This window comes from Tasmannia lanceolata, unplaced genomic scaffold (assembly GCF_043159265.1).
Source record: "Tasmannia lanceolata isolate RefF3 unplaced genomic scaffold, GAP_Taslan_0.1 ptg000037l, whole genome shotgun sequence".
Lineage (NCBI taxonomy): Eukaryota > Viridiplantae > Streptophyta > Magnoliopsida > Canellales > Winteraceae > Tasmannia > Tasmannia lanceolata.
The window spans coordinates 43247272-43255770 of record NW_027518714.1 but is presented as its reverse complement, the minus strand read 5'-3'; the positions used below and the strand labels follow the sequence as shown (position 1 = coordinate 43255770).

The following is an 8499-nucleotide window of genomic DNA, read 5'->3' as shown; positions in this document are numbered from 1 at the left end:
TGTGGTTTAATTCGGCAAATTGGTAATTGGCCATTCTCAAAGTCCATTCGGATTTTCTTATTAAGGTCTTAAACCTTAACCAACCAATGGACATCCTTCTTGTGATTGTGGCCAGCCAAAAGGAAGCTACTATGTATTTGACATTCTAATATTTGGGGTGATTTAAAGAGGCAAGCATGTCCATCTTGAGGATAAGGAAAAATTAGCAAGTCATCTTCTGTTCTATATATGTGGACGTTTCCACAAGGAAAAAAAGATTACCACTCTCTCTCTCATCGGTTACATGGGGGATGGACTTCTAAATATTTTGGACTCTTTAACTTTTGAAAGAAGGAATTATTCAACTCCAAGAATCCTTCTCAGATACTTTCCAAGTCAGCAATCTCATATTTTTGGGAAAGTTATAACATTGGGCAACTCATTCCTCATCTTTCTAGATCTCAGCGACACTTTCTATTCTAGAAATCTCGTCAATTTTGGAATAAAAGTCTTTCCCATCCCATACAATAGGGGTAATGGCAATACCTTTTTACACTTTCTAAAAAAGGGGACGAGGCCTCTTCCTTTTTTTACGACAGCTACCATACCCCAGGTGGAGAGATGGAACAAAACCTTTAATTCTCTGAAGGGGGTGACTGGGATAGATGTTCAAAAGAGGATTCCCTGAATTTGTGCTAATTGGAGACGGGCAAAAGCTGCAGCTCATGAAAATCTCTTCCGTCTTCTTTATTACTCAATCTCACTTACACGAATATGGTCTTTCTTTTCTTTGTTGAGTGAAGAAGGATAGCATAAAGGAATAGTTTCTCTAGTTCTCTTTCTCTCTGGGATTCTCGTCCAATACCTCCTCTTTCATCCGGGTTAGAATGCAGCCCTCACGCCCTCTCTCTATTGGCGGGGTTGAACACGCTTTCTCATTCCTTCTGTGGACAAATCCCCTGATCGGATCTCTCTTCTCTTCCAAGTGTGGTTCAGCGCTTTACCACAAGTAGGTTCAATTTTCCTGATATTATGATCTAATTTGCATGATGGAAATTATATTCTAGAATAAGCTTTCATGTTCTAATTGCATAATTACATATTCTAATGGAGATTTAGGCATGATCTAGTTGTAGTTTTTATTCTGAATAATTTTATATTTTGAATGTAATTAGGACTATTAACTAGAAAAGTTAGGTTTCTTGAATTCAAAGCTCTAAGGATTTTCCAAGCTCTTTGGGCGAAACTAATATTTTTTTTTAAATACATATATACCCAAGAACTCAAGCTCAAAAATCCAATTATGCAGTCAAAAAACCCATTCAACCTTTGCAACCATCCCAATTTTTCAGCCCACTCAATGATTCTAAACCCAATTTTGTAGCCTATTCAATTAACCCGAAACCCAATTTCGCAATTCCTTTTCCAATTGACACCCATAGGCCCAATCTCAATTGATATTTGCAGACCCAATATCCACCGTTGATATTCACACTCCCTTTCCCAAATGATTTTCACACCCAATGATTTTTTAATGCCCTACATCAAGACCAGTACACTCATGAAATCCACATCAACTAAAATCCAAAACCCAAGTCCTTGCAAAGCCCGACTTGTTTAGAACCAAAATTTAAAAGCCCATTTCGTTCCAGTTCAAAACGAGTTCAAATAGAGCAAAAAGACTAAATAAAAGAAACTAATAAAAAAAGTAAAAGTTAAAATTATCCACCTCTTTTGTAGCTTGGGTCACTTCTCCTACAATAGCTATGACTACTCTTTTTATATTGAGGGAGTGATTTGGGTGACGAAAGGGGGTAGATACATCTTTTCCTAGGAAAACTAAAGGGTAAGCAAAGAAATGACATAGACACATCCATGTTCTGATGACTGCATTACCATATTTATTTCCAGGGGAAATGATATAAGCATAACCATGTTTTGCCATTTTCACCCTTGCTACTTCACTTTTAGTATGTGAGGAGTTTCAAAAAGTCATCACATTTCCTAAAAAGCTCTCACGTGTCAATTATAAAAGAAGATACAAGCTTGGTTCATGCAATTATTAAAACATGGTAGTGCGAATAGCATTCCTGCTATAGGGCTGGCTGCCCATCTAGTGAACAGATTTTGAACATTCAAACAACATATTCACAGAAAATGGTAAACTACAAAGTTGTAACCTTTTAAAAGATCTTTTAAACGCATATTCGTACGTTAAATTTTGCTAAGTGGTTAAAACGTTATGACTGTTTTAGTGGGCTGTGTTCATTAGATTTTTAAACGGTCAAGGTTTTGTCGAATTTTCCTAATTGTCGAAACATGGTTGTGTTAACGTCGTTTTCCAAATAAAAATCAAAAGACACTAATCTAAAATATACCGAACCTAAAAGTCACAAATCTAAAATTTACGCATGTAAAAAACCATCGCTCTAAATCCGTTAAAAGCCATTAACCAAAAGACCACTAAAAATCTCAAGTGAAACTAAAACCTTCTAAATAAACAACTTTAAAAGCTACCAAAAATACTAAATACCTTCAGATAATAAAAAGCTTCAAGAAAACTCATAAAAGTCTCAACAAGCCCAGAAGAATTTGAAATTCCTAAGAGCTTTTGGATTCAAAATTACTTTAGGAACCTTTAGGGCCCCTTAGGAACACTTACGTCATGTCGTGTCCTAGGTTTTAGGGAGTCCTAGAGTTAGGGAGTCCAGCCTCATCACGGGCGTTTGCTATGGATAGCAACCGTGCCATAGATCTAGTTACACTAGTCACCCAATTTTTTCCTAGGACAAGCCTAATTACCTAGGATGTAGGTTAACCTGCATTAGTCTAAGTGACAACTTGCATTTAGATAGGATCATATAGCATCTTAGATGAAGTCCTAGGATAATAAAAGCTTCAACTTGAATTAAAATAACTTCTCTTAAAACTGTTGAAACAGTCAATCCAGTCTCGACCGGTGTCTTAGATGAGTTAGGCATAAGTAGCTTAGCTTAGGTGCACCGAACTACGTCGACTCTGATCCCAGTGAGGCTTGGGTACGTAGGCAGCTTGGATGCTTGATGGCATACCAATCACGAGTCGGCCCCATACATAAGTGGTGGGGTTTTGTACATTAATCCTTAAATTAAAAGTAATTAAATCACTTATGACTTTTCATGAAATTAGAATTTTAGTAGAATTTTCACTTAGATTGAATTCAAACAAATTAAGAAAATTAAGATACACATTTAGGAATTACACTAAAATTAGATCTTAGGATGCATGTCACGTAGTTCACACATTAATACAGAGTTAAATGAGCCATTTAAAAGAAATTCAAAAGAGTTAACTTTTGGAATTGAAGACCGATTATCAGGCAGGAATGGTGCATGTGGTGATAATTCCCGATACCTTCCATTCTCGTAACCAGGTAATGAGTCTAGATTTCTGGTCAATTATGGGTCCTAGATCCCCCATCTAGGTGGCGACTCTGTCACTCTCTTTTGCATGGAATTCGGATTGCCTTAGTGATCCCAAGTTCACGGAAAAGATGAATTAAATCACACCTTGCAAGGCTCGGCGGCTTACCCCTGCCCTTATGGGTACTGGGTTGCATGTTTGTTTGTACCCTATGGCTTGTTTGTTGTCTGCTTGGTTGGGTAATTAAAATCAATAATAAAAAGCACACGCCATTCGCGTGGGTACGAGAGACCAAGAGAGAGTGTAGGGCCTCGCGCGCCGCGACCCTCTTGCGGGATCAGGTCCCACACCTATGACTAAAAATTGTGGAATACAATGATGGGGAATGACATAACTAAATGAGAGAAGGAATTTATAGAATTTGAGAATTATGAAATTGAATGAGCAGGAATTTATTGGATGATGGGATCAAGAAGAAATTAAGAAGGATACAAGTGCGGTTGGACTATTAGGAGAAAGATCAAAACTTATGATCGAATGATTTGGCGAGATCGCGGAAAATTGATTTGAAGGAGAGATCAAGAAAAGACTAGCCTATGAGATCTTGGAAAATATGAGATTTATATCCTAATCTCAAAGGAAAAGTTTTTAAATTTTCTTACATTTTATCTGATGTTACCTGAAGGCATCACATCCTAATCCTAATCTAGCAGAGTGGAAAGAGGATCTCGACTCATGACTTTGTTTGTGTAACTAAAACCGATCGTACCCATTGGAAGATGGACTACGGCTTAATCTAGACATAAATGGGTAGGATATCCTAATCTAGGCTCACACACATGATGCACGCGTGTTCGTACTATATGCATGGGTGGGGTAATCTAGGGGTAAGGCCAGGAGTTCCTTTAGCGTGAATCTGTGTTCGATATACTCTACCGGTGTCTAGAGTACCAATATGTGAACCAACGGATCCATTTACGCACCATAAAGGTACTAAGCTAAGGGTGGAATGCTTCTCTAACACAGAGGCACCGGGTCATGACCTCCAAGTCAACCATGCTAGATAATACTTTGGGTTCCTAAATAGGACGTGTGTGTATGTGAGATGCAAGGGTTTGAATGCAAGTGATGTAAATGTGTGTGCAATAAGTTTTCGCAATCTTTGATCCCTTCATGTTTTGTTAGATTTTAGTTTGCAGTATAGTGTGATAAGAAAATAAAGCATAGCATACAAACTAAGCAACACAAGCATATAAGATAGAGTTCTCATGAGTAAATTAAAATAAATCCAAATGAGTTATCCTTTGAAATTTTAATGAAGTTAGGTGGTCCCTGTGGGACCCGATCCCGCAAGAGGGTGGGGCGCGAGCCGCCACGCTTTCTCTTGGTCTCTCGTACCCACACGAATGGCGTGTGCTTTTTATTATTGATTTTAATTACCCAATCAAGCAGGCAGCAACCAAGCCATAGGATGCAAACAAACGTGCAACCCAGTACCCATAAGGGCAGGGGTAAGCCGCCGAGCCTAACGAGGTGTGATTTAATTCATCTTTTCCGTGAACTTGGGATCACTAAGGCAATCCGAATTCCACACAAAAGAGAGTGACAGAGTCGCCACCTAGATGAGGGATCTAGGACCCATAATTGACCAGAAATCTAGACTCGTTACCTAGTTACGAGAATGGAAGGTATGGGGAGTTACCACCACATGCACCATACCTGCCCGATAATCGGTCTTCAATTCCAAAAGTTAACTCTTTTGAATTTTTTTTAAATGGCTCATTTTAACTCTATATTAATGTGCGAACTACGTGACATGCATCCTAAGATCTAATTATAGTGTAATTCCTAAATGTGTATCTTGATTTTCTTAATTTGTTTGAATTTAATCTAAGTGAAAGTTCTCCTAAAATTCTAATTTCATGGAAAGTCCTAAGTGATTTAATTACTTTTAATTTAAGGATTAATGTACAAAACCCCACCACTTATGTGTGGAGCCGACTCGTGATTGGTATGCCATCAAGCATACAAGCTCCCTACGTACCCAAGCCTCACTGGGATCAGAGTCGACGTAGTTCGGTGCACCTGAACTAAGCTACTTATGCCTAACTCATCTAGGACACTGATCTAGACTGGATTGACTGTTTTAACAGTTTAAGAGAAATTATTTAATTCAAGTTGAAGATTTTATTATCCTAGGACTTCATCTAAGATGCTATATGATCCTATCTAAATGCAAGACGACCATTAGACTAATGCAGGTGAACCTACCTCCTAGGTAACTTGGCTTGTCCTATGAGAAAAGTGAGGTGACTAGTGTAACTAAATCTATTGGCACGGTTGCTATCCATAGCAAACGACCATGATGAGGCTGGACTCCTAACTCTAGGACTTCCTAAAACCTAGGACACAACATGACGTAAGTGTTCCTAAGGGGCCCTAAAGGTTCCTAAAGGAATTTTGAATCCAAAAGCTCTTAGGAATTTCGAATTCTTCTGGGCTTGTTGAGACTTTTATGATTTTTCTTGAAGCTTTTAATTATCTGAAGGTATTTAGTGTGTTTGGTAACTTTTAAAGTTGTTTATTTAGAAGGTTTTAGTTTAACTTGAGATTTTTAGTGGTCTTTTGGTTAATGGCTTTTAACGGATTTAAAGCGATGATTTTTTACATGGGTAAATTTTAGATTTGTGACTTTTAGGTTGAGTATATTTTAAATTAATGTCTTTTAATTTTGGTTTAGAGAATAATATTAACACAACCATGTCTTGACAATTGCACAAACTCAAAATCTTGACCATTTGAAAATCTAATGAACACTGCTCACTAAAACTATCATAACTCTTTAACCGCTTAGCCAAATTTAATGTACAAATATGCTTTGGAAAGATCTTTCAAAGGGCTAAAACTTTGTAGTTTACCATGTTTCATGAATCTGTCGTTTAGAAGTTCAAAATCTATTCACAAGACGAGCAGCCAGCATTATGACGGAAATGATGTTGGCACTACCACGTTTTGATAATTGTACAAACTCACCTTGTGGCTTCCTTTTTTGTATTTATTTATTATGCCATGGTTGTCATCTTGTCTTGTTATACTGTACCTATGGATTTTTGTCTCATTATGCTGTCTTTCTTAATTGTTAATTTTGTTTTATTTGTTAACTTTGTTTTATTTTTGTTTGTATGCTATTTTTTTTTTGATTAGTTTTTTATATTACAGTTGAGATTCGGATGAGATGGGTTTGATGGTATGGGTAATATGATTATGCGAATAAGGTGGGCTTGTGTAAACTTTAGACAAAAGAGGTCTATAGGTGCTGTTGGACATTACATGGGATGCATGGCTTTATGGAGTGGCTGTGAATATTAATAAAATAAAATAAAATAAAAAAGTGGGTTGTCTCTATCAATATGGAATGGGCTGTTATTATTGGGTTCTTGAGATTGAGTGGGGGCTGTTGTTATCAACTTGGAAGTGGAGCTGTTGTTATCAAAATGGAATGGAGGCTGTTATTATCAATTTGGAGTGGGGGCTGTTGCTATCAATATGGAATGGGCTTTCTAGTTTATGATCTTTCAAGTTAAAAAATCATTTTTTTATTTTATTTTTAATGGCTTTGTCCAAAAGATTCGAAAATCCCTAGAGCTAATAAATCCAAAAATCCTAATCAAACTGGGGAATCCTAATGGTTTTTCAATTTGGGTTTTGATTAAACAATCTTTTAATCATGCAATGATTAACACTAGAACATGTAAGTAAGGGACAGAAATTGAATTGAAGCATATGAAAATTATGACTAAAAAAAACAACCCTAATCATGCAACAAAATTCATTAAATTTGGTACTTACCTTGAGATGGAGATTCAATGACCCAGAGAAAGGAGATGAATCCGGCCACAAGAGATCTAACTACTACGAGCTTTTGATAGCCAAGATTTCAATCACCAAGCCCTTTAATGGAATTCAGCCAAAATGGGTTTTTGATCACCAAGAGATTTTGTCCTCCAAGAGATTAACCACCAAGTCAATATTACGTCGAGAACAACTAGGCCTAAAACTTTGGTGGTTCGGTCACAAAATAAAAGTGATAAGGAAGATTAGAGATGATGAGAGGTGAGATGAGATATGAGAGGGCTGATGAGAGATGGGATCTGTTCAGAGGAGAGAGGGCTGAGGGAATCTTCTGAAGAGAGAGAGAGAGAGAGAGAGAGAGAGAGCTCCAAGAAACGTGAGATCGGAAGAGAAAGCCATAAGCGTGTAAAAAAATTCCTCCCTGGCGGAAACCCGCTGTCCTTTTAAAAAAAAAAAAACTTGCTTCACGTGAGGTGCTTCCCACTTTAGAAAGCCACAAAGAGATTCTTAAAAAAAACTCTCCTCTTCCTAAATTACCGAGTACCATGAGCTTCTCCAAAATAGAAAGGAGATCAACCTACTTTCTTTACTTTGCACCGATAGATGCCCTTTCTTAATCGAAGGGACTAAGGATAGAATTACGTTGATCATAACTCATGTATCCCTAAGTGGACATTTCCACTAATGGATTAATTCAATTTTTCTACCGTTCCTTGTGGAGCTAATTATCAGTCCTATTTAGCAATAATGATTGTAGTCGGTGAATGTTTCCCACAAATGATCTTCAACATGTCCTGTTGACCAAGAAATAGCAACGTATCCCTCCTTCAAAATAGAAATATCCAATCCCATACGTCCAAAATTAGGAGTTGTACGGGCTGCCCATAATAGCAATGCAATCAGCACCTCTACTTTGACATATCTACAAATTTTTAGAATTTCCCAATTGAGCCACCCTAGCAGCTTGTTGCCGCATCTAAATCTGGCCGCTCATCTTGCCATGCGTGCTCACCCATTTCTAAAACTCAAAGGATTTTGTGTGGGCATTTGTTCCCCACAAGTTGGTACCCATTCTAACTTTGCCAAAATCCCATGCAAAATAGAATTTAATTTCTTTAAAGCTTTAGTGGGTCCATTTTGGACAAAATTCAAAATCATGGACAACCCCTAAATATTGGCCGAATCCTTCTTGGACCAAAGTTCAAAACTCCATCCGATCTGAACCGTTCATTTAATGGGGTAATTTGAACCACTCAATCGATGGAT

At 37.5% G+C, this 8499-nt stretch overlaps 1 long non-coding RNA gene across 1 annotated transcript; it reads left to right on the top strand.

Annotated features, from left to right (window-relative positions):
* Positions 1 to 611: 611 nt before the first annotated feature.
* Positions 612 to 6790, top strand: LOC143860100 (uncharacterized). The gene is made up of 2 exons (XR_013239590.1): positions 612 to 988; positions 6601 to 6790. It is a non-coding gene; the product is annotated as an uncharacterized LOC143860100 (long non-coding RNA).
* Positions 6791 to 8499: the final 1709 nt, after the last annotated feature.